The sequence below is a fragment of the Peromyscus californicus genome, unplaced genomic scaffold (genome assembly GCF_007827085.1).
Source record: "Peromyscus californicus insignis strain IS unplaced genomic scaffold, ASM782708v3 Scaffold_21__1_contigs__length_65335640, whole genome shotgun sequence".
Classification (NCBI taxonomy): domain Eukaryota; kingdom Metazoa; phylum Chordata; class Mammalia; order Rodentia; family Cricetidae; genus Peromyscus; species Peromyscus californicus.
The window spans coordinates 31,619,961-31,647,377 of NW_026294514.1; the positions used below are offsets into that span (position 1 = coordinate 31,619,961).

Genomic DNA, 27,417 nt, shown 5'->3' on the forward strand with positions numbered 1-27,417 from the left:
GGGAGAGTTGATGCTGTGTTCTTCCACCCTTCAGACACACTGGGTCCTGCTCTAGCCCTGAGAAGAAAAGGTCACGGTGGAGGCAGGACCTGATGGAGCCTGGCTGTTCTCATCATCAACAGTTACCTCCCCGGGAAGTTGTGCTTCAATATTCAGCTCTGAAAGTAGACGCTGCTTCACTCCCCAGAGAGCCTGTCTGGTGAGGAGCTGGAGGCCTAGAGTGGCACCTCTTCCCTGGTCTGGAATAATTAGAACAATGGCTCTCTTTTCAGGCAGGTAACCCCCAAAGGAGCAGAGACAGGAAGGGCTCTCATCCTCCCCTTCGGTGGGTCTGAGAACAAACTGGTTCTCTGAGGTGGTCTGGACTAAGTTTGGTCAGGGGAGGGAGAGCTTTTCTTGCAAGAAATGTGGCTTGTAGGGCAAAGCCTTTCTAAGACGAGGGAAGCAACAGTGACCCACGGGCCTGTGAGGAGACTTCGAGCCGCGCTGGCGGACATGGTGTTTACAGCTGTGTTTGGGCATGGGTAGGCGGTGGCTCTGCCTTGGGCTTGTCCTGCCACTGGCACCCCAGGCCTCTACTTCACTCTAGTGTTGGTCTTAGTGGAATGTCCTGATTTACTTTTCTTAGAAATGGCTCAAGTTCCTTCTTACTAAGGGAAGATACAGTTCGATTATTAAAATAGTCAAATGTATCGCTTATCAACGGGGTTGGAAGTCTCTTAGTAGTAGGGCATTTGGAAAAGATGACATTGTACTTTCATTCTAGCTAGCTAAAAGTAGAAAAAAAAGTCATAGTTTCTTGGACATTAGCACTTCAGAAACTGGGATTCAGGCACACACACACACACACACACACACACACACACACGATCTCTCACACATATACCAATACACAAATATACACTCCAACACATACACACAGACAGATATACACACACCAATATGTACACACACATAAACACACACCTACAGACACATAAACATATCACACACACACCAACACATATACACATCAACACATACACAGACATGCACCAACACACGCACACGCACACACACACACACACACACCCAACACACATATATACACACCAACACATACAGACCAACAGGCACTCACACAAAGACAACACACTCACCAACACACACATGCATACACAGACACACATGGACAGATAGTCCACCTCCCCCATACCAAAACACAGACAGGCCCCAGAGCACATTCATGAACTTTTTCATGATTACAGTGACTCCTGTAACTAGGCAATGTCTCACTCATTCATTGGCTGTTTTGAGCATCCCAGCTCCTCACTGGGAACTGAAATACAGCAAGAACTCGGAAGGTGTCTGCCTCCACAGGCGCCCGACAAACACAGTAACAGGCAACGCATGGAAGTCCTTCGTTTCCCTGCAGCACATTTTAACTGGTTTCTGATTCCCTTCCTTTTCTGTTTTGCCATCTTCTGGGTTTGGAGAACGCAGCTGTCTCAGAACAGGTACAAGAAAGGCAATGTGAGGGACGAGCCCCAGCATCGACTTGCGTCCTCCTGACACCTGTGTAAGCCAACAGGCTACCAAGAGCTCCTGTTTCCACAGTCACAGCACGAAGAAGCTGATGTCTCCCCCGTCATGAGGGCTAGTCTGTGGATCCTGTCTGTGGCTGTGCCAGGAACCATCTGGGAGCCTTCTGCGCATGAGCATTCCAGGCTGCCTGTCTAATGTCCACAGGTAAGATAGACCACCGGGGCACAGGCAGCCTGCTGTGCCTCAGGGTGGAATCCTGGCTTCCCTCTGTCGTGTTTACAGAGCTGTCTGCTCAGTCTCCTGTGAGATGAGAATACCAGGCAGTCCTTAGTCACTCGGCAGAAAGTTCTGGTAATTTTCCTCTGGGAGAAAGAGGGCGGACTGCCAGCCTTCGCTTGTGTTCCCTTTGCTGTCCTCTCCACCGTCAGCTGATGAAATAGGGCCTTTGATTTCCTTTTCCATATATTCCCTGACACGGAGGCGCTGGGGAAAGCAGGCTAGAAACTTCCACCACAGCAGGCTGCTGAGAAATATTCACAGGAATAAAAATGTTAGCCCCACTAAGTAACGAGAGCCCAGTCACACTGATATACTAATGTTTATGAAGAAAGATGGTTTGCACATGTATATTTGCACACTTTTCTCCCCAAAGAATTACAGTGGTCAGGAAGGAAAGCGTACTCCCATCCCCCACCATCTTCATTTTCTTGTATGAAAAGCAAGAACATCACTAAGATCTTGGGGGAACAGAAAAGATCTTGGCCCCAGATGTTTCCTCCTCTATAGTTGTAGGGCAGGTTTTCGTAAGTAAGCTAAGACGTCCATCTTTTTAAACAAATAAGCAAGCAAATTTAATCAACCTTTTCTTTATGTGTATGGGTATTTTTCCTACACGTAGGCTTGTGTACCATGTGCATGGCTGGTGCTCAGTGAGGCCAGAAGAGGGTGTCAGATTCCCTGGGACTGGAGGTACTGAGAGGAGCGAGCTGCCATGTGAGTTGGAAATTGAATCCCTGTCCTCTGGAAGAGCTGCTAGCATCCTTCACTGTAGAGTCATCTCTCCAGCCCCATCCATTTTTACATTCCCATTTCAAATGACTGTGAGTGTCATTTGTCTTGGAATACATGATGGTTTAGGATGGCAAGCACACATACCTTGGCTGGGATATTCATCTCCCCAATTCCAGGCTTTGGATTCTGGTGGGCCCATCATCACAGTACCCTGCCCTACTTCTTGCCTCTCTTTCAGGCCACATAGTATTAATTTGATTCACACAAGTTCCCCTTCCCCTGAGCACTGTGATGGTACACAGGAGAGTCTCCAACCTCAGCTGGATCAATGTTTATCTCCAGCTGGGGTTCTGAGACAAAATCTTGCATTTTTGGGTCTTAGAGCAAAAAGCAAACTAACCAAAGATCTACTCCTCCACTGTATGGATACGGTCTTTGTGTACCAAGAAGAGAACAGAGGCGTGAGTGAACAGAGGAGCAGACTCCCATCCTTTGGTGAGTTTTGGGGCAGCTGACAAGTCAACCAGAAAGTCCCCATGTCTCTGAGAAGGTCTTCCCCATAACAGCTTCCTGTTTTAATATAACACTATAAACCAGAGAGGGAAAAAATGGCTCCCTTAGAGAATTTTAAATCAGCTTTATTTAAGTATATTTTTAAGAAAGTAAAATGCTTTCATCCTAGGTGTAGAGTTAAATGGACCTTGACACACATCCGCTCATGTAACCATCACATAAATTATGATACAGTGCCTTTCACCTCCCCACCAAATTCCCTCATGTTCCTTCCCACGTTACAGTTTGCTGGAGTTCAACTCCATGCAACTATCAATCCTTTTGTTGTCATAGATTCGATTTTTCTTCCACTACTAATAGATATAAATGGTGTGGTGGTTTGAATAAGGATGGCTCCCATAGGCTCATCTAGTCACAAGGGAGTGGGTACCATGTGAAAAGATTAGAAGGATTAGGAGGCGTGGCTGTGTTGGAGCAACTGTGTCTCTGTGGGTGAGCTTTGCCCCAGGCTTAGTCTCTCTCTTTCTGCCTACAGATGCAGAAGTCTTGGCTACTTCTCCAGCACCATGTCTGCCTGTGTGCCAACATGCCCCCTGCCATGATGATAAGGGACTAACTTCTGAAACTGTAAGCAAGTTCACAATGAAATGTTTTCTTTTATAAGAGTTGCCTTGGTCATGTGTCTCTTCACAGCAATAGATCAGTGACTAAGACGGAATGGAATTATTCAATTTGTGCCTTTCCCCCTCTGGCTTCTTTTGCTACATATAATGTTTTTGAGACTTACCCAGAATATTCTGTATCTGTGTCTCATCCCTTTCTATGGCGGGGTAGTAGTCTGTTGTGTGAATATATTTTAATGAGTGTGTGCATTCTCTCACCAGAAGACTTTGGGTTGTCCCAAATGAAGCTGCTATGAACATTTCTGTCCTTTTGGATGTTTATTTTCATTTTTCTTAGCTCTTGATTTAAAAACCTCAAGTTCAAGGTTTTCTGCTCAGGAGTAGAATTGCTGGGTAAGTATTTGTTCAGTTGAAAATGCTGAACAATTTTTCCAGATGATGGCTCCACCACTGTTGGGCCTGGTGGTTTCTCCTAGCAATGTGGGACAGATTCACTACCAACTCTTCTAAGTCTAGCTACTTTACAGGATGTGTACTTTTATCTTTTTATGATCTTATCTCAGATATTCTGGATCTCAGATATTGTTAGACAACTATATTTATTCCAGACTGTCAATCTGTATAAATTCTTTGTGTGTGTCTGTCTGCAGGTGTGTGTGTGTAGCAGGAATCTTAAAAAGTTCTTATTAATAAAATCAAACCTGAGGCCAGTTATGGGGTGAAATGCTGGAAGATCAGAGAGACAGAACAAGTCACAGCTTCCTCACCTGGCCAATTCCTCAGGTGATCCTGTTTCCTCAGACTGGAAGCCTCTCAGTCCTCATCCAGAATGAATCTCAGCTGAACTGCTGCTCGAAAGCCTGAAAGCTTAACCAGCCAAATGCTTAGCCAGGCCAAATGCTTCTAGTTCCTGGTCCTTATGCCTTATATATCTTTCTTCCTTCTAACATCACTCCCTGGGATTAAAGGCATGTGTCACCATGCCTGGCTGTTTCCAATGTGGCCTTGAACTCACAGAGATCCCAGATGGATTTCTGCCTCTGGAATGCTAGGATTAAAGGCGTAAGTGCCAACATTTTCTAGCCTAAGTATCTAGTGGCTTTTCTGTTCTCTGACCCCAGATAAGTTTATTAGGGTACACAATATTTTGGGGAACACAATACCACCACGTATGTGTGTGTGTGTGTGTGTGTGTGTGTGTGTGTGCATGTGTGTGCGCGCACGCGCACATATGTGTATTTATGTCTTACCTTCTTTTTTGAGACAGTGTTTCTCACTGGCCTAGAGTTTCCCAAGTAGGCTAGGCTGGCCAGCTGGTGAGCTCTTAGGGACCTTTCTGTCTCCTCCTTCCCAGAGTGGTGATTATAAATGCATATCACCATGTCTGAGAACTCATCTTTTAGGTTTTCAAAAATTTTTTATTTTTGAGATAAGATATTACTATGTGGTTTTGTTTGTCCTGAAACTTAGTATGTAGACCACACAGGCCTTGAACTCACAGGGATCTGCCTGCCCCTACCTCCAGAGTGTTGGGATTAAAGCGTGCATTACTATGCCTGGTAGAACTCATATTTTCAATGTAAGTCCTTGGGGGTCAAACTCATGTTCTTGTGTTTGTATGGCAAGCAATTCACTGGCTGTATTCTCTCCCCAGCTCCTATATAAGTTCTTTTGCAAGACATCCATTCAAATCTTGCAGTCATTTAGAAAATCAGCTTATCTTGTTACAATTAATTAGTCTATTTTTAAAAGTGTATTTTCTGTGTATGAGTTTTTTTTTGTATGATATACCCAAAGAAAGGGATTGAACACTGATACCTCTCAAAGAAAATAAATTAAAAATGGTAGGAAATACAATTTATAACTTTCATTTATAGTTAGTGACTTTGTGCTTTGTTCAAGAAATATTTGCTTATCCTCAACTCACAAAATATTCTCCAGTGCTGAGGGTATGTCTCAGTGGTAGAATAGTTTCTCCTCAGAGGTGTGAATCTCTGCAGTACCACATAACTTCTTTTATATTTAAATGTTTATTGTTGTTGAAGGGATCTATTTGATGACCCCTTTGTTCACAATTCACTCCGAGTTAGAACTTTTTCATTCTCTGGAGGGAGGTAGAAGCCTATTGTAACATGTCTTCTTTTTCCCTCTGTATAGTCTTGCCATATGTATTAGAATCACGCATATTTAAAAACATATTATAGCTGGATCTGGTAGTGAACACCTATAATTCCAGCACAGGGGGATCACAAAATATGTATCACTGGAGTCTCCAACTCTAGTCAACCTTCCCCCAAGATATTTACAAAGATAGGAGGGTAGTGAGTTCAAGACCATCCTTGGCTACTTAGCAAAACCTTGCCTCCAAAACCAAGCCCAACCCCCAACCCCTAAAACTCACATTCCATACTTATGTAGTAGTATCTCTTTTTTTTTTTTTTTTACTTCTATGATAAAATAGCCTGACAGAACCTACTTAAGGGAGAAAGGATGGATTTGAGCTCACAGTTCCAGAGAGACAGTCTGGAACTGTGAGCTCATGGCCTGGAGGGCATGTCGAGAGGAGTGTAGGGCTGCTTGGCAGTCAGGAAACAGAGTCGGAATGTGAAGTGGGGCCAGTCTCCAAAACCTGAAAGGCCCCCCCCGGTGACACGCTTCCTCCAGCCAAGCTCTGTAATCTTCCCAGACAGTGCCACCATCTAGAACCAAGTGTTCAAACATGAGGTTTTGGGGACATTCTACATCCAAACCACACTTTTATTGCATTTCCTTTCAACTTCCATACACATTCCAAAGAACCTAACAATCATTTTCTAGACGGTTTCCCAATCTTGTTGCTCTCTTTTCCTTCCTATAGGTTCAGGATGCTCTCTGGAGACATTTCCTACCCATTTGAAGTTCTTTCTTTAAGAATTCTTTAGGCCAGATCTACCTGATAAGTTCTCTTGGCCATTTATCTGTTAACACCTTCCACATTATTTCTGAAGGACTCTTTGATGAAATGTACATCTGTGCTGACCAGTTCTTTTTTTTTTTTCCCAGCATTTAAAATGTTGTTTCATCACCCCTAGATCTGTTGAGGAATCTGCAGTCACATGCAACCATAGATTTCTATTGTAGTAGGGCTATTTCCTCCAGGCTTGACACGACCATTGGCCATCATGAGGCAGAATGGTTGTGCTGGCTGGCAGAAGACCTTAGCCCTTAGTCAAGGCAATAAAGGAAATGGGTCAATATCCTTATAGCTAGGTCTGTGGCAGGGGTCCTGCTGCAAAGAATATTCCCTGACAGAGATGGGAAGGTCGCTAGATCCTCTCTAGACATTGCAATCAGCACTCCCCCTTGTGCCCTGGCTGTACATACATGGTCTTGGGATGTGCTAGAATATATAAGATGTGGAGATTGACTGGGCTGGGAATTCCAGTGCCCTGTCTTTTGTGAGGCATCATGCATGCTGAGGGGACTTTTCAGTGGTGTAGCTACCTTTGAGTCACTCATCACCCTACAAGTAACTCCTCACTCATATTCGTGTATATAGGTAACCCCTCACCATGCTGTAGATAACCCCAATTAACTCCTTTTCTCATTAGGCTGTACTTGGATGAATAATTTCTTTGATCTGTCATTGCTTTATCTGAAGAGAATAGACATTTCTTTACAGTTTTTTTTTGGGGAGGAGGTCACAGAACAATTTAGTTTGGGTATATCTTCTTTGGATTTTAGTAATCTCTCAGAAAATTTATGCCTTTTACCAAATTTGAGAAAACTTAAGGTATTATTTTCTCAAAATTTTACCTCTGAACCATACTTTAATCTTCTCTTTTTCTGGGACTTATATGATATGAAGGTTAGATCTCCTGTTATTATCTCATAGGCCTCCCAAGGCTTTGCTTGTTTTTGAGATGGGGTTTCATTATGTAGACAAGGCAACCCTCAAACTTATAATTTTCCAACCTTCACCTTCCCAGTGGTGGGATTACAGAAGTATGCCATTATGTCCAGCAGCTTCTCTACTTAAAAATATTTGTGAGTTTGAGGCCAGCCTGGTCTGCAGAGGGAATTCCAGGACAGCTAGGGCTACATGGAAAAACCCTGTCTCAAAAAAAAATATTGTTTCTCAGCTGGGTGTTAGTGGTACATGCCTTTAATCCCAGCACTTGGAAAGCAGAGGCAGATGGATCTCTGAGTTCGAGGCCAGCCTGGTCTACATAGAGAGTTCCAGGGCAGCCAAGGCTACACAGAGAAACCCTGTCTCAAAAACCAAAACAAAACAAACAAAAAAATCCCAAATTCTTTCTGTTGATAATGGATACTTTCTGTTAAACTATTTTCAAATCACTGAAACCATCCATTGAGTGCTACATTTTGACATTAAGCCCATTCAGTGAAGAGTTTAATTCAACAATTATATTTTTTAGTTCTTTGCTCTTGGTTCTGTTTTATATCTTCTATTTCTCTATTGGGGCTCTCTATTTTTCCATTCACTGTAAGAGCAGTTGTTCCACTTCTTAGAGCATACTTTTATAGCCACTATAAAGTCTGTGATAAATGACCCATTATCTGTGTCATTTGGGGACTGATAACTTGCTTCCTTTCATTATCCCTTTTGAGACGTTGTGTTATTCCTTCTCTGTAGTACTGGAGGACTTGTAAGATTTTTATCTTGGAACACTTTGAATAATATAGGACTTTGGGTCTCTCATAGGTAATGTTACTTATTTATTTATTTTTCTATGAATCAACTTGCTTAGGTGGGATCTGCCAGCTCCTTGTATCACTCTTTGGAGATGTGTACACTTCCTTTTTTGGCTGTGTATGCTGAGGATCTAACCCAGAGCCACACCCTTGCTGGGCAGACAGTCTCCTAAGGAGCTCTCCTCTCCTCCATGACTTCAGAATATGACTTCCTTGAGCTCCTGCTGTCTGTGATTTCTGCTATTGAGGATCCTTTCTCCTCTTGAGGCCCACACCAGAGAGCTGGGGATTGTTAGTCCACTCGCTCACTCCTCATTATTGTCTGTTTGTCAGTGGCCAAATGGTTAAAGGATGGAGAGGGAAAGAGCAAGTGAGATGCACTTTTCCATCCCTCTGGGGAACCACATTCCTCTGGTCAGAGAGTGGGGGTTCCCTTCCTACAGAGTGCTAGGAGCTGCCTGGTGCTCCGAGTGCTTGTTAACGCCCTGGGTGTGTACGTTCGGCCTTGGGGAAACTCGAGGAAAAATGTGATACTTACCGCCACTTCAGTGACACTGAATTCTCTGTCCCTTCCCCTCTCTGCTTTCCAGCATCTTCAGGAAGGTGCTTCATACATTCTTTCTGTCCCACTTCTGTTCACAAGAGCAAGGCAGGGGGAAGAACTCTTACTCCATCTGAACTGTAGCAACGATCTTTTGTTATTTTGATCAGGAAAAAAAAAATTGTGATTCTAAGGTGTTTGTCCCAGTTGGAGACTAATGGAAGAATCTGAAATTAAAAGTCCCACTCCCACTGCTTGGAACCTTCGGCTCTTGTACTTTTAATTACTGAAAGTAAAAATTAACCAGCATGTATTTACTTGACGAATATTTACCGAACATATATGCATGTAGCTATGTTGTACATACTGAAGGCAAAATACAAGATTATTGTCCAGACTGGTTTATCTAAACTAAAATTTGGTAGAGAGTTTCAGCACACACATGGGGTGGAGGAGGAGAAAAACACACACACAAAGCATATCATTGTGGCTAGGGAGATAGCTCAGCAGGTAAGGCACGTGCCACCAAGATTGATGACTTGAGTTCTATTCCTGGGACCCACATGGTAGGAGAGAACTGGCTCCTGCAAGCTGTCCTCTGACCTCTGTATGCATGTTATAGCACAATGTACATGCATATACATACAATAAACAAACAAACAAACAAATAAATAAATGTAGTAAAAAAAATATCATTTGCTTGATCCCCGAAGGGCAAAGGCTATTTTGTTTTCACATGATATCAGACCATCTTGGAATAACAACCTTTATGCCTTTAAGCAGTAAAGAATGCTCATGGTGTAAAAGGCAACTAGAAGAGATAATCTAGGAGGTGAGAGAAAAAGAGATAAATTGAGATAACCAGAGGGGGAAGAAATAATAAAAGTAACCTAGGCACTAATGATGGGTATGATGTTGGGAGAGAAAAGAAAGATTCATGAAAAGGGGAAAAAAATCTTTCACCTGGAAAGTCACAATTTGGCTATTTAACGTCTATCGATAGCTTTCTCTTTCCCAGGTTTTCGTATAGTGAGAGAGAAAGGAGAGAAAGTCTCTGGAGAAACTGGAAACTGTAAGACATACATTTTATTATACTTTTCCTCACGGTTTTCTTGTAGCTGAGATTTAGTATGGGGTTTTCTTCTTCCTTCTGTCTTTCTACGGAGGTGTAACCCAGGCTAGGCAGGGACTCTCCTTGTTACCCAGTTCACGGTAAAGCACGGTGGGCATCATCAGGTGAGTGGGCTGTGCTCTATCTCACAGTGGGGAGAGGAGGCTGCCATGCTGTAACTGCTTCTGGGCAGTGGGCACAGCTGTTTCAAGCAGAGTCCTGCTCCCTCCCAGGCTAACTCCCCTCGCCATGTCTGGTAAATGGAATATATTCGAAAAACTGATAGACACTTACGACACATCGATTGGGAGAATTATATTCCTCTTGCCATCAGGACTTTAACCCCTCTCGCTGCTAACGCATAACGTTAGCATTATTTTTCCCAAGAGGGCTGCCTCTTGTTCCTCATTTCTTGGCAAGAGCCTCCAACAAGCTGCAAATGGCCGACTAAGCAACTGAGGTCAATCTTATGCAGATGAATCCTACCTTGATAGATGAGGACACAGGCTCAGTTAATACAGTGAAGAATCTTTAAATTTGGACACATATATATAAACAGTTTAAGGAGGTTGGTGAGCCAGTTCCTTTAGGATAGTAAAAATGTACTTTGACAGTAAATCCTACTGTTTAGATTTATTCCCTTCATAAATATGTTGAAGTAAAATTGGTCATATAAGGGAGAGGGGGCAATCTTGATGCTATTGCAGCTACATGAGCCCCCACTTATTAACCGTGCTCCCCTTTTTCTGGTGGCCACAGCAGATGCTGTGGGGTCTAAAGTCATCCAAATTATTGTGATATTGTGTTCCCAAACTTTGAAAACAGTAAAGGTTGAAAACTTGCTTTTTAGAGTTAACAAGCGACCATTTTTTTTTTTTTTTTTCCGGTCCATTAGGATCCAGGAGAGGGAACACAGAGAGACTCTTCTCTCATTGGCCACTTCTCCATTAGCTTGGCCTGCAGGAGTACCGCATCCCTTTCTAACGATCAGCTGCGGTGGCAGGTGGGATCATTTACGAAGTAATATGCAGTCCTTCTCCGTCTGTGACACTTTAATTTTAGCAGCTACAGTCCTTGTCATTCCTTAGAGGTAACTATAGCAACGGACAATTCTGACAGGCCTGAGCCTACCATTATTAGAGATGAGACAGTCTTGTCAACTACATTTAATTGGGACTTGTTGGGGGCCGGGGTGGGGGGGATTCATAAAGCATATGATGCTAGCATTTCCAGGGTGCAAATAAAGATATTTTGGGTGTGGAAAAAACCCGGACTTCATCTTAACTCTGTTGCATTTGCTCAAGAGGGACGGCTAGGGTCAGAGAAATGTGAACAGGGACACATTGGTCCAGCTGGTCTTTCTCTTGGGGACAGCAAGCTCGTCCCTGTTTCTACGGGTGAAATACGCACAGTGGCTGATTTGTTTCTTGTCGCTCTTGGAGAGAACGCATCCCAGAGGAAAGGTTAAGCAGTCACAGTATCTGGACAGTCCTCACGGTGCCTTTTTTTTTTTTAACCCTTCCCAAGGAGAAATGTGCAGTTGTGTTTCTTCAGAGTGATTATTTTGACTCTGTTTAATTGTATGCTGTCATGCCAGATATTCTTGGGCAGGGAATAGGGCTTTAGAGAGCAGTGCATCCTGGGTATATTTAGTATCATGCTTGGTTTAAGACAAAAGTTTATGGTGCTACCTGTTGTAAAAAGGTTATGAGGCACTCAGGAGGAAAATTTGATGGATTCAAGGTTGGAAAGCGTTTGCTGAATGCTCATATGTGTCTCTAATAGTGTTGGGTATGTTCACATTTATTTCCCACTTTAATAATCTAATGTCTTTAATTAAAAAAATAATTTATGTAAAAAGTTTTAAAATTATTTTTTATTTTATAGGTATGGGTGTTTTGCCTGCATGTATGTCTGTGTACCACATGCATGTTTGGTGCCCTCAGAGGCCAGAAGAAGGCATCAGATCCCTCTAAAACCAGAGTTACGGGTGGTTGTTAGTTACCAGGTAGGTGCTAGGAACCCAGGTTCTGTGGAAGAGCATCCAATGCTCTTAACTACTGAGCCCCCTATCTCTGGCCTGCCAAGAATCTAGTGTCTTTCTTTACAAAGGTCAGAAGAACTCTTGCCATTAGATTTATAGGTGGATGATATACATAAATCTAAGTATTTCAGTACATATATAAATATATAAATATGTACTAAAATATAGTACATGTTTCTTGATTCAGGGAGATAATTAACAAAGAATAAAAATGACTCCATTTCATTGAAAATGAGCAGAACTTGATAATGAAGAAGAAAACAGAGACAGAGGCCAGTTGATGTGTTCGGATGAACTTGTAGAGTTAACTTGGGCTGTCTCCTCCAACTCTGAATTTGTCTTCCAGGAATAGCTTCCTATTTGCTTACGGGACAGAGAGAATCACGGTCAGCCCTGATAGTTCCTTCTGCAAAGAAGAATTTGCTTCCTGGTGATTGAGCTTCCCTCGCCTGAGCTGCTGGGCAGGGATGCTCAGATGCCAGTGACTAATTAAGATTCTGGACTCCAGGCTGTGCTCATCTGACTGTAAGCCCCGAGGCTACCTAGTTTCCTTGGGGCTCGGACCTGAGTCAGAAGCAACAAGGCATTGGGAAATATCCTTCATTCCTTCTGACCTTCCTGTAGAAACTTCCAGCAACTTCCCTGAAAATGAAGGATGTTAGGTTTGCAACAGGAAGAGTCAGAATCGGAATCCCAGTTCCCACACTCTCCCTGTGGCCTTGGAAGGTTCCGTCTCCTCTTCTGACCTCTCACTGGATATTGAGGTCCATTTAAACATAAAATGAAATAGAGTAAGTATAAGGTTTCTGTAAACATTCAAACATGTTTGCCCAACTCACTACTCGGAAAAACTAAGACAACACGAGGCTGAAGTCAGGAAAGGAAAAAGGGTCCAGATGGTGGGTTGTGGAGAAGGAATGCATTTCTGGACAACACACAACAGAACTGAGCCCTGTTTCTACTTGTGCCATGTGTGAGGTTGGATGAAGAGTTCTGGAGGAAGGATCACAGCCCAGCTGATGCCGTTTGATAGCGTGGGCTCGGTGGCATCATGAGTAGGATGATACTACTCAAAGATCTGACTTTTTTTGGAGCACATACCGTTTTTAGAAATCATTTTATTATTTCATATTTTTGAAAATTTCATACGTGGGTACAATGTATCTTGATCATATTCACCCCCCCACTCCTTCCCTCCAGCTTTTCCCATCCCCCAACGTATCTCCCGTATCCCCCACCAATTTCATGTCTTTTTAAGAATAACCGGCTAATCCACGTGGATCTGCCCATATGTGTGCGAATGTACAATATGCATTTAGTAGGCCCAGTGCAAAATACTTGTGTAAAGTTCTCTTGTTAGTCCCAACAAATGTATGCAGAGCAGCTCTTGGACTCTCTACTCTGCACGTGCGTGAGGACATTCAATAGATACGTGTTAGTTGAGCGGGTGATTGACAGTAATCTCAGTGCAAATTTGCTTGCTGTCACTTAAGATTAGAATTAGAGTCTTTCAAATGTTTCTAAATAGTTTGACTTTATTGGTAGTCACGTTATATAGGTTGTTAAAAATATTTAGAACCGTTGTCTAAGTTGTAGCCTCTGGTCCCAAACTGACACTGACCCATAGAGCCATATTTTGGAAAAGTGACTTTATAATAAATGCTGTCAAGTCATATTTTCCAAATATGAATAGATTATACCTAGGACATCAGTGAGAAGCAAGCCAGAACTGTCAGATGGATGGGTCCTTAGAAGAATTCTGGGCACATGGTAAGGCTCCAAACTGTTTGCTGAATGACAGATAACGTGGATGACTCTTGTGTTTTATGCGTTTATGTCAATGGTTCCTAAGGGTTGGAGTGCCCAGAGGACTCTTTCTGGAGAAAGTGGGCAGAAGGCAGGGCTCCAGAGCATGGTAGGAGGCTGATGATGATAGAGAGCATGGACAGTGGAAGAGCGTGAGATCTTAGACGGCATCTGACTCTGCCTGCCCAGTGTCTCCTCTCCTTTCACAGGACTCAACTTACTTTATGACTGCCAATCAAGAAACCCCATCTTCCCTGAATAAGATATAAATGACTGATACATCTTTACTCTGGTAAAAAGCTCTCACTCCTGGAAAAGTGGGTCTTATTTGGAGCAATTTAGAAGGTGGTGGCTGAATTGATAAACCCTAAGAACAGGGCCTCACGTGGGCTATCTTTGGTTCCTGCTAGCTGGATCATTACAGTTTCCCTGATTGCCATTTTTTTCTCCCCCGCATTTGAGCCTTCTGCTTTTCCTTTAAAATTTGTTCTTTTAAAGAATTTTGTAATTTTATCTATGTGTGTGTGGGCATGTGTGCATGCATTCATATGTGTGTGGGTGTCCATGGAGGCCAGAAGAGGATGCTGGAACCCCTGGTGCTGTAGTCACAGGTAAGATTGTGAGCCACTGATGTGGGTGCTGGGAACTGACTTAGTACCTCTGCAAGAGCAGCAAGCATGCTTAACCACTAAGGCATTTCTCCAGCCCTGCTTCTGCTTTTTAAAATGTGGCTGTTATTTTAATATTTTCTCCTTTTAACTTCAGATAGCCAAAGTCCATTTCTGTTGCCTACAACATAGCTACCCCGAGTGGCCTAGGCTGTCTCCAGCTTCCCTTCCTAGTCTTTTGAATATGCTGCTAGTCAGTAGATGTGGTGGTTTGAATGAGAATGTCCCTGTCTAGGCCAATGTTCTATTGCTGAGAAGAGACACCATGATACAGCAACTCTTGTAAAAGAAAGCGTTTCATTGGTGATTGCCTACCTTTTTAGAGGTTCAGTGCGTTGTCATAATGGTGGGGAGCAAGCATGGCAGTATGCAGGCAGACATGGTGCTAGAGAAGCTGAGAGCTCTACATCTGGATCCAGAGGCAGCAGGGAGAACCACTAGACCAAGTCTGGGCTTTGAAACCTCAAAGCCTACACACAGTGACACACTTCATCCTACAAGGCCACACCTCCTAGTCATGCTCAAGCATTCCACTCCCTGATGACCAGGCATTCAAATCTATGAGCCTGTTGGGGCCATTCTTAGGCAGTTCATCACAGTCCCCCCCCCCCCCCCATGGGCTCAGATGTTTAAATATTTGGTCCCTCATTGATGGCACTGTTTGATTAGGTTTAGGAAGTATGTCACTGGGGGTGGGCTCTGAGGTTCTGAAGCTCTCTCTGCTTCATACTTATGGTTGGAACTGTGAACTCTCTGTTGTTCCTGCTACCACGACTGCTACCTGCCGCCATGATTTCCTGTCATGAGGACGCTCATCCACCAGGAACTGTAAGCCCAAATGTACTCTTTGTTCTGTAGACTTCCTTGGCCATGTTTTATCGTGACAACAGAAAAGTAACTAATACTCAGACAAATACTGAATGCTCTTAAGAGTAGAGTCTGATGTACTTTTCTTATGAGCAGACCATGTTTTTTCACTACCTGAGTCATAGATTGAGATTTCAAAAATCAGTGGGGTTTCTCTATGACTCAATTTCCCCTTTTCACCTATGACTCCCCAGAAGGTTTTACTCCAGAGACTGCTATGAAGATCCACAGTCAATAACAATTCCCTCAGATTCTTGACAATGAAGATATAGTCTGATTTAAAAAAAAAAGTGAATTACACAGCTGTGGCCAGTGGGTGTGTGAAGTATGTAGCTGTCTCCCTCTGTTCATTTCTGTGACAGTGATGTAAATATTTTCATTTTTCTCTATCCTTCTTTATTTCTTTTGCATGGCTTTATGTATACCTTTTTATTTTTACTATTTTGGCATTCACTAATTTTCCTGCCAGCTTTGTCCCTTCCTCCTTCCTTAGAACACTTCACTGTTTGCTTCTGAAGTCTGCTAATTAAACCATCCTCCTGTTTTCTTGTGAATCCTGGGGAGAGAGGCATTTTTTTTTTCTCCCAAGGGAAACTGAAAACAAGACAGAAGTCTTAAGTAGCTGCTATGTAAACATGATAAGACTAACAGAACAGACTTCATTGGCCTTTGTAGGAGATGAAAGCAGAAAGAAGCCATGTATGCCTGCCCAGGCCCTGGCCTTGTAGACTCCTCTTTATCAACCCTAGCACAGGGTGAGGAAAAGGAGGATTTCCCTCCCGGAAAGGAAGTTCTCCAATGGAACACTGGGGCAAACACTTGCTCTTACAGGCCTAGAGGACCCAAGGAGGAATGGGGAAAGCCCTGAAAAGATTTGTGCTTAAAAGGAGAGTCTGCAAGTGATTCTCAAGAACTTTATTATCTCATTGGATAAAGCATGTCCCCAGCTCGACAATAAGTACTAGCAGTAGCATGGGGCAAGGAAATCTGCCCTTCTGACTGTGGGTAAGTACTATGCAAGCCCTCTGCTCTGTGATGCTTCGGAAGTCATCTACCATCCTCTTCACCCTTGTCTCCTCTCCCCATCATTGATCCAACTTTCATACTTACTATCTCTTGTCAGAGTCTCCTTCCTCACACTGCTGCTGGTCCTACCCCCCCCCCCCCCAGAATAAGCAAGAACTAGCCATGCTAGTCACTAGCCTGAAAACTCTTGGTGGTTGGCCTCAGTCCCCAGGATAAACTTGGGCTCTTTATGGTGGTCATCAAGACCTTCCCCATGTGGTTCTCCACACTCCTCCTCAGCCTCATGTCCTGCTGCCCGCTTCCTCATTGGTTTCCAGCTGTTCTGCACACATGGCAAATGCTTGAAGGCTTCTGTACGTTTCTCATGCTTTTTGCTCTTCTGTTTTGGATATTTCCTCACACAGAACGTTGGAAAAAGACCAATATCAACTGTCAAAATCACTGCCCATTGGAAACCATTGCTTTTTCCTCAGCACCAAGTTGTTTACTAAAACCTACACAATACAAATAACACATTTACATGTGCAGTCCAATGCAATTGTAGTATGAACCACATATATTATTTGTAAAATTTTGGATTAGAAAAAGTTACAGGAATCATATAATCATAAAATATACTTTACTTGACCCAATCTATCAAAAATATGACTGCAATATTGTATTATTGTTCTCCAGAGAAACAGAACCAATATATACACTATATATACATATACATATATAAACTGTTTCTATATAATGCTATATATTTTATATATTATATATATGTGTGTGTAGAGAAGCATGTGTCTCAGTTATATTGTAAAGACAGAAGGAAGATGATGTTCTAGTCCAAAGGTGGCTATGTGTACAATATTTCCATCCCTACCTAGATGCTGTGTGTTGAATTCCTAGCCCTTAATGTAATGATATGAGCAGGTGGAGCCTTTGGCAGGACATTAGTGACTGATGGGTGCCATTTTAAAAGAGGACCCAGAGAGCTCACTGGCCCCTTCCAGCATCTGAGTGCACAGCAGGAAGATAGCTGTTTGTGAGTAAGGAAGCAGGCCCCGACCACTCAGTCTTCCAATGCCTTGATTTTGGACTTCAGAGACTTCAGAACTAGAAGAAACATTTCTGTTGTTTGTGGAGTGCCCAGTGCATGGTGCTCCAATACAAGAGTCTGAATGTGAAATAAAGGCATAAGACAGAGAGAGTTGCCCCCTACATCCAGAGGGTTAAATTTGGTGGTTTATTCAGGCTGAATGTATTGATAAGGGCCCACCTCATTATGGAAGGCATGTGCTTTACTTATTGTAGTCATTTTAAGTGCTAATTTTATTCTAAAACACTCTTGCAGAGACACTCAGGTTGTCTAAACATGAACCAGGCCACCACATGGCCCCGTTAACTGACATATAGAATTAACAGCCGTGATGGTTTGAATGAGAATAGCCCTCATAGACTCATACACTGCAGTATTTGGTCCCCAATACACAGAACTGTTTGAGAAGGATTATGAGGTGTGGCCTTGTTGGAGGAGGTGTCACTGGGGCAGGCTTTCAGCCTTCAAAAGACTCTATTCCCAGCGTTCCTCACTCTCTGCTTTCTACTTTCAGGGATCAAGATATGAGCTCTCAGCTGTTCCTGTCACCAGGCCTTGGACCCACCATCATGGGCTCTAACCCTCTGAAACTGTAAGCCCAATTAAATGCTTTGTTTTGTAAGTTTCTTTGGTCATAGTATTTTGTCATAGCAATAGGGAAGTAACTAAGACACAATCACAAATATGTAATCAGTGTAAAACTTAGTGAATGAACTACATTGCTAGAACTCAGTAGTAACTGTATAGGCAGTTAGCATTATAGTACATGTGATTATAGATTGTCTTTTTGTTTGTTTCTTTGAGACAGGGTTTCTCTCTGGAGCCTTGGTTGTCCTGGAACTTGCTCTGTGAACCAGCCTGGCCTCAAACTCACAGAGATCTGCTTGCCTCTGCCTCCTGAGTGCTGGGATGAATGGCGTGCGCCATCACCTGACATATATTGGCTTTCTTATTCACTATCTATATAGTTATATACACATGTACACACACAGCATGGATGTATGTGCACACATGCATATGAATGATAAGATCTCTCTGTGTTACCTGTGCTGGCCTTGAAACAATGATTCTTTTGTTTCAACTTCCCAAGTAGTAGGGATTAAAGGTTTACATCACCATGCTAAGACAGCTCAGTTCCTTGAGGGGACTCTTATTCAGTTTTGGACATCTGACACACTTTATCCCAGGTATAGAACATAGAAACTGAGGAAATATATAGTGATTGGTTTTTCAAAGACTTGGAAATCTATAGGTGTTGGGCCTACAAATAAACCTTCTTTTTACATTTTTGTTAAATTCCTTGGGTTTCAAGGAAGCTATACAATGATGCTCAATAATTGCCTTGCATCAGTTGTCCAAGGGCCACTAAGGTGATCCATATTAGGAATAGTCCAGAAGAAAGATTAGTTTTGTTGTTCAAATTCAGTTCTTTTATAATTAGCAGAATAGTTTAACTGCATTATTTTTTAGAGTGATTGGATTGCAATTGTACACATATTGGGTATCTTTGGTCAAGATGCTGACTTAGATAAATCAACCATGTTTGTATGATCTAATCAATCATAGACCATTTCCATAAATGTGCTTGGGAAGCTGAAATGGAAAAGGTTAGCAAATCCAGTCCTGGCTAGTGTCTTCTCTGATGTTCTGAATCGTATGTACTTCTTACCACATAATGTGTAAAGGTGATCCCATGATACTGGGTCACCATGGAAACCTGATGGCTAACTGAGAACTGTGGCTGTATACCGCTGGCACAGAGCCTGCTCCTTAATCCCACCATTACAGCACTCTCAGTCTACCAGGGACAAAGTCTACAGAACGGATGAAATTACTGAATACAAAGTACTGTCATGAGCATGTCATGTTCTGTAAACACCAGCTATTCTTTCCAGAGGATTATTTAATGGCTCAAAATATAATTAATGGCTCCTTTAAAAAGATTATCTAAAATACATATTTTAAAAAAAGTGTGTGTGTGTGTGTGTGTGTGTGTGTGTGTGTGTGTGTGTGTGTGTGTAGCTACCTGTGCACCATGCTGCATTTGTAGAGGTCAGAGGACAACTTTTGGTAATTGGCCCTCTCTGTCTCTCTCTACCATAGGATATCATATTTGCTTGGGAAGCACTTTTACTACTGAACCCATCTCACTAGCCCAATGATCTAAACCACACAGTTTGGAAGCTCTCGGGTAAAAGAAAATCATCCCTTGTTTCTTTCCCCTAGAAGATGACATCTAGTTTGAACTTGTATCTATTACTATGGTTACCTTCATGGGTTATACATAACTGAACCTGTCATACCATCCATCCATCTATTCAAAAATAGGTATTAAGCCATTACTGCAGTCATTTGTACTATGATTCATATTGGTCATAGAAACTATTCCTTCTAATATTTTATAAGGTGTCTGCTACTTCAACATATAGGCAAGAGCATACATTTTTTTCTCCCATGCTATATAAGAAAATGTAGTTGTAATCAAAAGAAGATTTACTAAGAAGAAGAAACTGTAGCTCCTTTCTCTTTTCTACACTGAAGAAACTTCTAGATGCCAAGAGCAGAAACAGATGGGGAATTGATAGTCAGTCCCCAGCCTTGTGGGGCAGTCTGGCTTCTGGAATTGTGTTATTTGTCAAAAGACTCAACAGAGCCGGGGAAGGGAAGAGGCAACATGGAATAAAAAGGTCTCATTTCTGGCTATTTAAAAACTAACCATTCAAGTTCAGCTCATCTATTTGTGTGGTGTGTTTCAGATTCTTCTTGCCTGTGGAGTTAGACATCAATAATATGAGTGAAACTTGAGGCTTGATCAGTTGGAAACAAAGTCTAATGCTGATGGAGTGTGAAGTACCCTTAGCAGACACTCCCCACCTGCTTTACACACTGAGGAGGACCCCACAGTGTGTGTGTGTGTGTGTGTGTGTGTGTGTGTGTGTGTGTGTGTGTGTGTGACTTATTTTTGCTTTTCTTCTGGACTTCTCACCTGAGTTGTGTCTTTCCAAGCAGGATTGGTTGCCCCCACTGGTTCTGTGACTGAGCACAATGACATGGCTAGATAAACAACGATATCCCTTCTTTTTTCATCCTTTATACTTTTCAATGGTTAATATGCAGACCTCATCAAATTCAACGTCCCATTTACCACTGAGACATTTTTAGTTGATTTGATCAATGGCGATTTGTTTTGGCTTTTTTCAAATCTTAAACAGGGAAGGGATAATTGTAATGACGTATTGGATGTGATCAGTTTAAAATTATGTACCAGATCAGTGGATGGAATCATTAAGTTGGGCAAGTTGGGAAAGCATAAAAGACAAGGCAGCTTTTATTTGGAGGCCTGTTTTTACTTAGGTAATTAGCAGCATATCAACTAGCCTTGTGGTCATTTAAGTACCAAACACAGCAGCCATTTGTCCACAATTGTAGAAAATCTAGTATCAAAAGTTGCATGTTCCTCAACAATTAAGGTAAGTGAGAGTGATTTTTTTCCCTGATAAGTTAAACACTTAGTTTATGATAGACTACTGGATTCCTTTAAATCAAACCTCCTCAAAGTTCCCAGTTCTGTTCTCCAGGGAATAATTCAAATATCGTTGCAATTGAAGTGATGTTCTTGTCATTTAGTGAGGCAGAGGTGGTGGTGTTTGACTTTCTCAATACCCAACAGTCCTGCACAAATACATTGTCTCTCATCGTGCCCTGTTCCAGAGGCCCAGTAGCATGCTCTAAGTCCTAAGACCTTATGGTGGTTAGAGTTAGAGAGAATGCTTTAGGAGATGACTGAGTTCAGATGGTCTCATTAGAGGGGTCCCTAACCATGTATGATGGGTGTCCTTGTAAGAAGAAGGGATTAGAACTTGTTCAGAGAAACATCAGGGTATCCAGGAGAGAGAGAGAGAGAGAGAGAGAGAGAGAGAGAGAGAGAGAGAGAGAGAGACAGAGACAGAGACAGAGACAGAGACAGAGACACAGAGAGACATAGACAGAGACAGAGAGAGAGACAGAGAGAGACAGAGAGAGACAGAGAGAGATATGACTATTAGGACAGATGGCATGGTAGCCATTCACAAGCCAATGATAAAGGCCTCAGAAGAAACTGCACCTGTCAACGTCTTGATCTGGAGACTTCCAGCCTCCAGAACTGTGAGAATTTTTTTCTTTTGTGGTTTAAGCCAGCCTTGGTATTTTGTTATGAATACCCCAGGGAACCAATATAGCTTTGTTTTTGGAAAGTCATAGCAATGATGCTCAGGCTGCTTCTGACATTTATTTCTCCATCACAACACATTTGTAGCCCTGTCTCCATGGTGACTCCACATATAGTAGAAGCATCTTTGCTATGAGCATTTATCTCATGGTATTCATACTATTTTCTTATAAACTATATTTTCCATTGAAGCTTATTAGGCTAGTATGTGGTTTTGGAAATTGTACATACAAGGAATTTACAGTACCTGCACATTTGAATCCAGAGCATAAAGAAGACATTTCAAAATATTTCTGATGAACTGAAGCTATTGGATTGGCTTGATGTTGAGAAGCAGGGCTTTGGATTGGTTTGAGAAGAGGAGAGTTTAAGCTAGGTTTCATTTTGCATGCTAAAAGGAAACCGCCTTCTTATTGAAACCAGGGATTCTTCGACTTAGGTGCACGCTGTGAAGAAGTTGATACCTGGTGGTCACACTGAAGAATTCTTTAGTTGGGGTCTGGCCCAAGCATCAGGACCTACAGAAAGCTCCTTGGGTGATTTGAATGTGTGCACAGGGCTTACCACACTCTGCAGGCTTCAAGGATGCTTGGGAATTCTTTGATCGTCCTTTTAATAAAAGGCAGATGTAATTGCCCTTGAATATAGGGCAGCCTAATGACTCATTGCTAACCCATAGGAAGCAGTGGGAGTGTCCCTTGAGACTTTCAAAGCTAGGGACTGAAAAGCAGACACTGGGGATTCTGCTCTGCCTCTCTGCCTTCTGTGTAGCTTGCCCTCTATCTCGAAGCCTCTCTGAGCAACTAGGAAAGAGAGCAGCCTACGTGAAAGCTGTCATCTGGGTGGACTTGTGTCTTGAGGCAATGTGCAGATAGAAGATGTCGTCCAACAAGTGCCAGCTGCCCCACTCCCAGATGCTTTACCCTGCCCAGGCACCACTTGTTTCAGTGGGTAAAGCTTTGGGATGACCCCAGACAGATGCTGAGAGAGCATTGCCTCGAGGAGCCCTCTCCTCTGAGTGATAGTTTGTGTTGGTGGTTGTATGAAATCGCCGGGGTAGCTCATTACATGATGGCGGAAAGCTTGAGCCGATTCTTCTAACGGAAGGCTCACTGACATGTGCAAAGCTCCTTCTTTGATGGAATGCAACTTTCCCTGTACTCTCCTCACTTTCCCTGGATCACATTGCAGTGGAGGCATCTTCTCTTCCCTAGAGCCGAACCACCGACTCTCCTGGGTTCATGCCTCCCATGGATTTTCGTTCTTAAGCTCTCTTTATTTTTAACCCGCTAAGGGAAGGAGAAATGATTATCAGCTCAATACTGAAAAGTACTGGTAAATCTAGTAAAAAGGGCTGTACTGAAGAGTTACATTGCATATGAAGACACAGGAGTAGAGAGTCTTGTATTTTTACTTCCTGATTAGTCCATACTTTACACTCTGCATTTCCAAGCATTTAGACTGACTTATACATCAAGATGAGTCCAAACAGGTCCAAGGTTAGGCAGAGAAAACTGGAGTATCACCTCTGTCATTTCACGGCAAGCAGACAGACCTGACAGACCTGATGCTGCTGCTCATCACCGTTTCCAGTGCAGCCAGGGAGACAGGGAAGTGCAGTCCTGGTCCACAGGCAGCCCCGAGAGTCCTGACTCAACCCTGTTAGCAGAACCCGGGCAGCCAGCCAAGCATCATAAACGCTTTACGTGGCCCTCTCTTGAAGGGTCAACTGGAAGACAGATGCACGGATGATATAACCCTGGATGCATCTTGCCTTGCTCGAAAGCCCGTTTCTATGCCAACTCCATTTACTTTCTTCTCAAGTGGTGGTCCTGTGCAGTGACCTTCATTGATGTGCAGTAAAAACCAAGGCGAGGTTGGATGTAGCAGGAGTTTAGGATTTGCGATTTCCTAAAAGTGTTTTCTTTCATATTTCTTTGCTGCATCCTTTTGATAGAAATCCCTGGGTGTGTAAGATCAGGATCACTTATACTGTTTCTGGGTGTTGGGAGAGCCACAGACTGGAAAGCCCACCATAGTTTTCTCATAGAGTTAGAAAGCACCAGGCTAGGAGACTGCTGGTCTCCAGTCTCCCAAGGAGGTGTTTGTAGATGTAACCAACCGTCTTATTAAATAAGAAACACAGAGCCGATTCAGAGAAGAAAGCCAAGAGGTCAGAGCTAAGAGCCTCACCCTTCCTGCTTCAATGATCCTCTTCAGCCAAGAGAGCGCTCCGAAAAGGACCTACTTCCTGTGTGTATGTCTTTATAGTCTTTCTGTTCTGCCTTCTCATTGGTTGTAAACCCAAACATATGACTGCCTCGTCACTGCCTGTATGTACCACCCTCCAGGTCCTTAAAGGCGTGTGCCACCACCGCCACGCACTTGCTATGGCTCTAATAGCTCTGACCCCCAGGCAACTTTATTTATTAACATACAATTAAAATCACATTTCAGTACAAGTAAAATACCAGCACAGGTGTTTGTAGGGAACAAGACAGGGCGGTGGCTATCTTTGCAAGGGACTGAGATGGTTTTCTCTGGGTTGAGTGTGAAGCAGGGTATCTGGAGAGTCAAAACCTATAAGGTGGAGGGAATTTAAGATCCATGGAGTCTGCAAACTGCAGGGAGGGTAGGAGTATTTTTATAGGACTTTCTGAGCTGGAAGAAGTAGGACCATATACTGGTTAGTTTTTGTTGTCCGCTTGACACAAACTAGAGTCACCTTGTGGGAGAGACCCTCAACTGAGGAATGGCCTCCACGAGATTGGTCTGTGTGGCTTGTCTGTACGGTGTTTTCCTTTCTGTTTTCTTTTTCGTTTTTTGGCTTTTTAAAAAAAGTTTATTTATATTTATTTATTTATTTTACTTCCAACCAAAGTTTCCCTCCCCTCCTTCCAATTTCTCCTCCCTGCCTCCCCTTTAGCCCTCCCCCACCCTCCCACTTTCCTCCCTGTTTCTCTTCAGATACAGGTGGATGGGCCTCGTAGAGAGGGTTCTTGATTGTTTTTTTTTTTTGTTTGTTTGTTTGTCAACTTGACCTAAACCGAGATCTATCTGGAAAGAGGGAGTCTTAAATGAGAAAATGCCTCCAAAAGACTGGTCTGTCTGCAAGGCATTTTCTTTATTAGTGATTTCGTGGGAGGGCCCAGCTGATGGTGGGTGGGATCACCTCTGATTGGATCCTCTGGTCCTGAGGTGCATAAGAAAACAGGTTGAGCAAGCCATGGAGAGGAAGCCAGTAAGCAGCTCTCCTCCACGGTCTCTGCCTCCGCTCCTGCCTCCAGGTTCCTGCCGTTCTTGAATTCCTCCACCGACCTCCCTCCGTGATCGACTACGACCTGGACGTACAAGATAAAACAAACCCTTTCCTTCTCAAGTAGCTTCAGGTCACAGTGTTTTGCCATAGCAGCATAAAATCCAATGAGGACACGGATTCACGCAGGAGGGCCCAGCCCACTGGGAGTGTTACCATCCCAAGGCGGGTGTGCTGTGTAAGAAAGGCAGCTGACCGTGAGCCTGAGGGCAAGCCAGTATGCAGCACTGCTCTGTGGTTTCTGCTTTGAATGCCTCCCTCGAGCTCTTGCCTTGTCTCCCCTCAATGATACACTGTAACGGAGAAGATGTAATAAATCTTTTCCTCTCCGACTCGCTTTTGGTTATGGTGTTTACCACAGAAATAGAAAGTGAACCAGAACAGATTCCTGGTAGTGTTTATCCAGGGCTCATTCATTCAGGCTAGCCAGGTGTGGCTTTAAGTGGTGCTCAGTGGCAGCAGGGGCACTGAAACAAACCTTTTTTTTTTTTTTTTTTTTTTTTTTTTTTTTTTTTTTATGGAGCGAATGTTTTATTTAGTAAGTCATAAGAGACACTTTCCGCTGGTGTTTTATTCCAATTTGGTCTCTGAGCCATTATGCCTGCCATCCTTTCACCCAGGACTTTGGCTGCTCTAGTTCCTGCCAGGTGGTTTTAACTACCTAACTCTCTCTAGCTGCCACACCTTGATGCAGGACATCCACTCCACCCCTGCACACCCATGGCTCTTCCCTCAAGACTAGATAGTAAATCAGAACATCTAACCCAGATCACACTAGCTCTGTCATGGGCAATGGCCCAGATCACTTCGAATTTATTCCAAAACCAGTTCAGGTACCAGCGACACACAGAATGTCCGACACGTCCTTTTTGGAATTCTGTACTTGGCTACTGCTTTCTAAATTGCCTCAATGATTTGTAGTCATGACCAAAAGCAAGGCCACTGTGAGACAAATCGTCTTGAAGTTGTGGTGGAAGTCTTGGGTATGGAGAGAGCAAGCAGGCTCTGAAAGGAATTCATCTGGGGAATTCCAGGACTTAGCTGCGGGGCTGAGGCAGAGCTGACATCAAATTTCTTGCTGGATCTTTCCAGAGACAGTTAAAGTATGGGGGAAGGCCTGTCCTGAATGTGGGCAGTCCTGTAACCTCAGTCGAATGGAATAAAAGGAGGCAGGAGGGAGAGCTGGCCGTTACAGACATTCTCTCTCTGCTTCCTGGCTGCCTTGATGTGAGATGTCCTGTCCTGCCTTGTCTCTGTCTCTGTCTCTCTCTGTGTCTGCCTCCCTCCCTCCCTCCCCCTCCCTCCCTCCCTCCCTCCCCCTCTCTCCCTCCCTCCCTCCCCCTCTCTCTCTCTCTCTCTCTCTCTCTCTCTCTCTCTCTCTGCTTCCTGGCTTCCTTGATGTGAGATGTCCTGTTCTCTCCTTTCCTGTCTGCCCTGGGGAAAACTGTGTTTTTCCATTATTCTCTTTCAGCCTTGATGTGTCTACAGGCCACAATAACTGGGCAAAACAACCTGAGATGAAAACCTCTAACCTGAGCCCAAACAATCTTTCCTTGTTTTGAAGCATTCTTTTAAGTATTTATTATAGTGTCACAACCCCCAACACACACACAGGAAATGGAAGAACAGTTGTGATTGGATTTGACTGTGTTGTTCTTTAGCCCTTGGAACTGGTTTTTATGGAAAAAAAAATTGAAAAAGTTTGGAAATGTATGCTAGAGATTAATAGCTGATTCTTTTGGGATTTTAGAAAACTGAATTCTGGTAAGAGTGAAGACAGAAAAGACTGTTCTTATAATGGTCCAGATTAACAAGTAACAAGAATGCTATTGGGGATTTGACTACAGACCAGTGCTATGGTCTGGCAAGGAATTTGTCTACATTTTGTTTGTTATGGGAGTCTAGGTTTCAGGGTGAAAGATGAGTATTTTCAAGACACTGCAGCATTCAGGCTGTGGCAGGATTATTGCTAGTGATTCTAAGCCACAATTACAGTGAAACTCAGGAGCTAAAAGCAGCGCAGAAAGACTGAAACGTGTGGTTTGGACAGAAAATCTTGGTAAAGTTGGGGCTGAGAATGTGTGGTTTCTGAAGAGATTAGTACCAAGTGTTCTGCATCCTGGCAAAGGGAAAGATGCCCTGAGGGCTTCCCATGAAACAGTAAGACCCTGTACATTAAAGTTCGAGGTGTAAGACTGTAAACTCATTTACAAGACTTTCCCAAGAGACAAGAGAGCATCGCGAGGGCATCCCATTCGTGCAGGGCTACCTGAGGTTGTTTTCGCAGGGTTCATTTCACAGTGTTCAGCCATGCAGATATTTAGAGGCTGCTGCAGCCACGATCCAAGCTGGCAACAGACTCGATGTCATCACATCATGCC

At 43.2% G+C, this 27,417-nt stretch overlaps 1 protein-coding gene across 2 annotated transcripts in view; it reads left to right on the forward strand.

Moving 5' to 3' along the window:
- The window catches only part of Kcne4 (potassium voltage-gated channel subfamily E regulatory subunit 4), a 70,395-nt gene that overhangs the window by 21,598 nt on the left and 21,380 nt on the right, over window positions 1–27,417 (forward strand). The window contains exons 4-13 of one of the 2 annotated variants that reach the window (XM_052749985.1): window positions 35–1,496; window positions 1,597–1,728; window positions 3,584–3,675; window positions 9,926–9,979; window positions 10,914–11,021; window positions 11,906–12,026; window positions 12,409–12,853; window positions 14,078–16,408; window positions 18,025–18,102; window positions 19,614–19,701. The gene's annotated coding sequence lies outside the window, so the exon portion shown is untranslated. Of the gene's footprint in view, window positions 1–34; window positions 1,497–1,596; window positions 1,729–2,915; window positions 3,031–3,583; window positions 3,676–9,925; window positions 9,980–10,913; window positions 11,022–11,905; window positions 12,027–12,408; window positions 12,854–14,077; window positions 16,409–18,024; window positions 18,103–19,613; window positions 19,702–27,417 lie in introns of those variants that run through there. The other variant, XM_052749986.1, reaches the window with a different exon arrangement.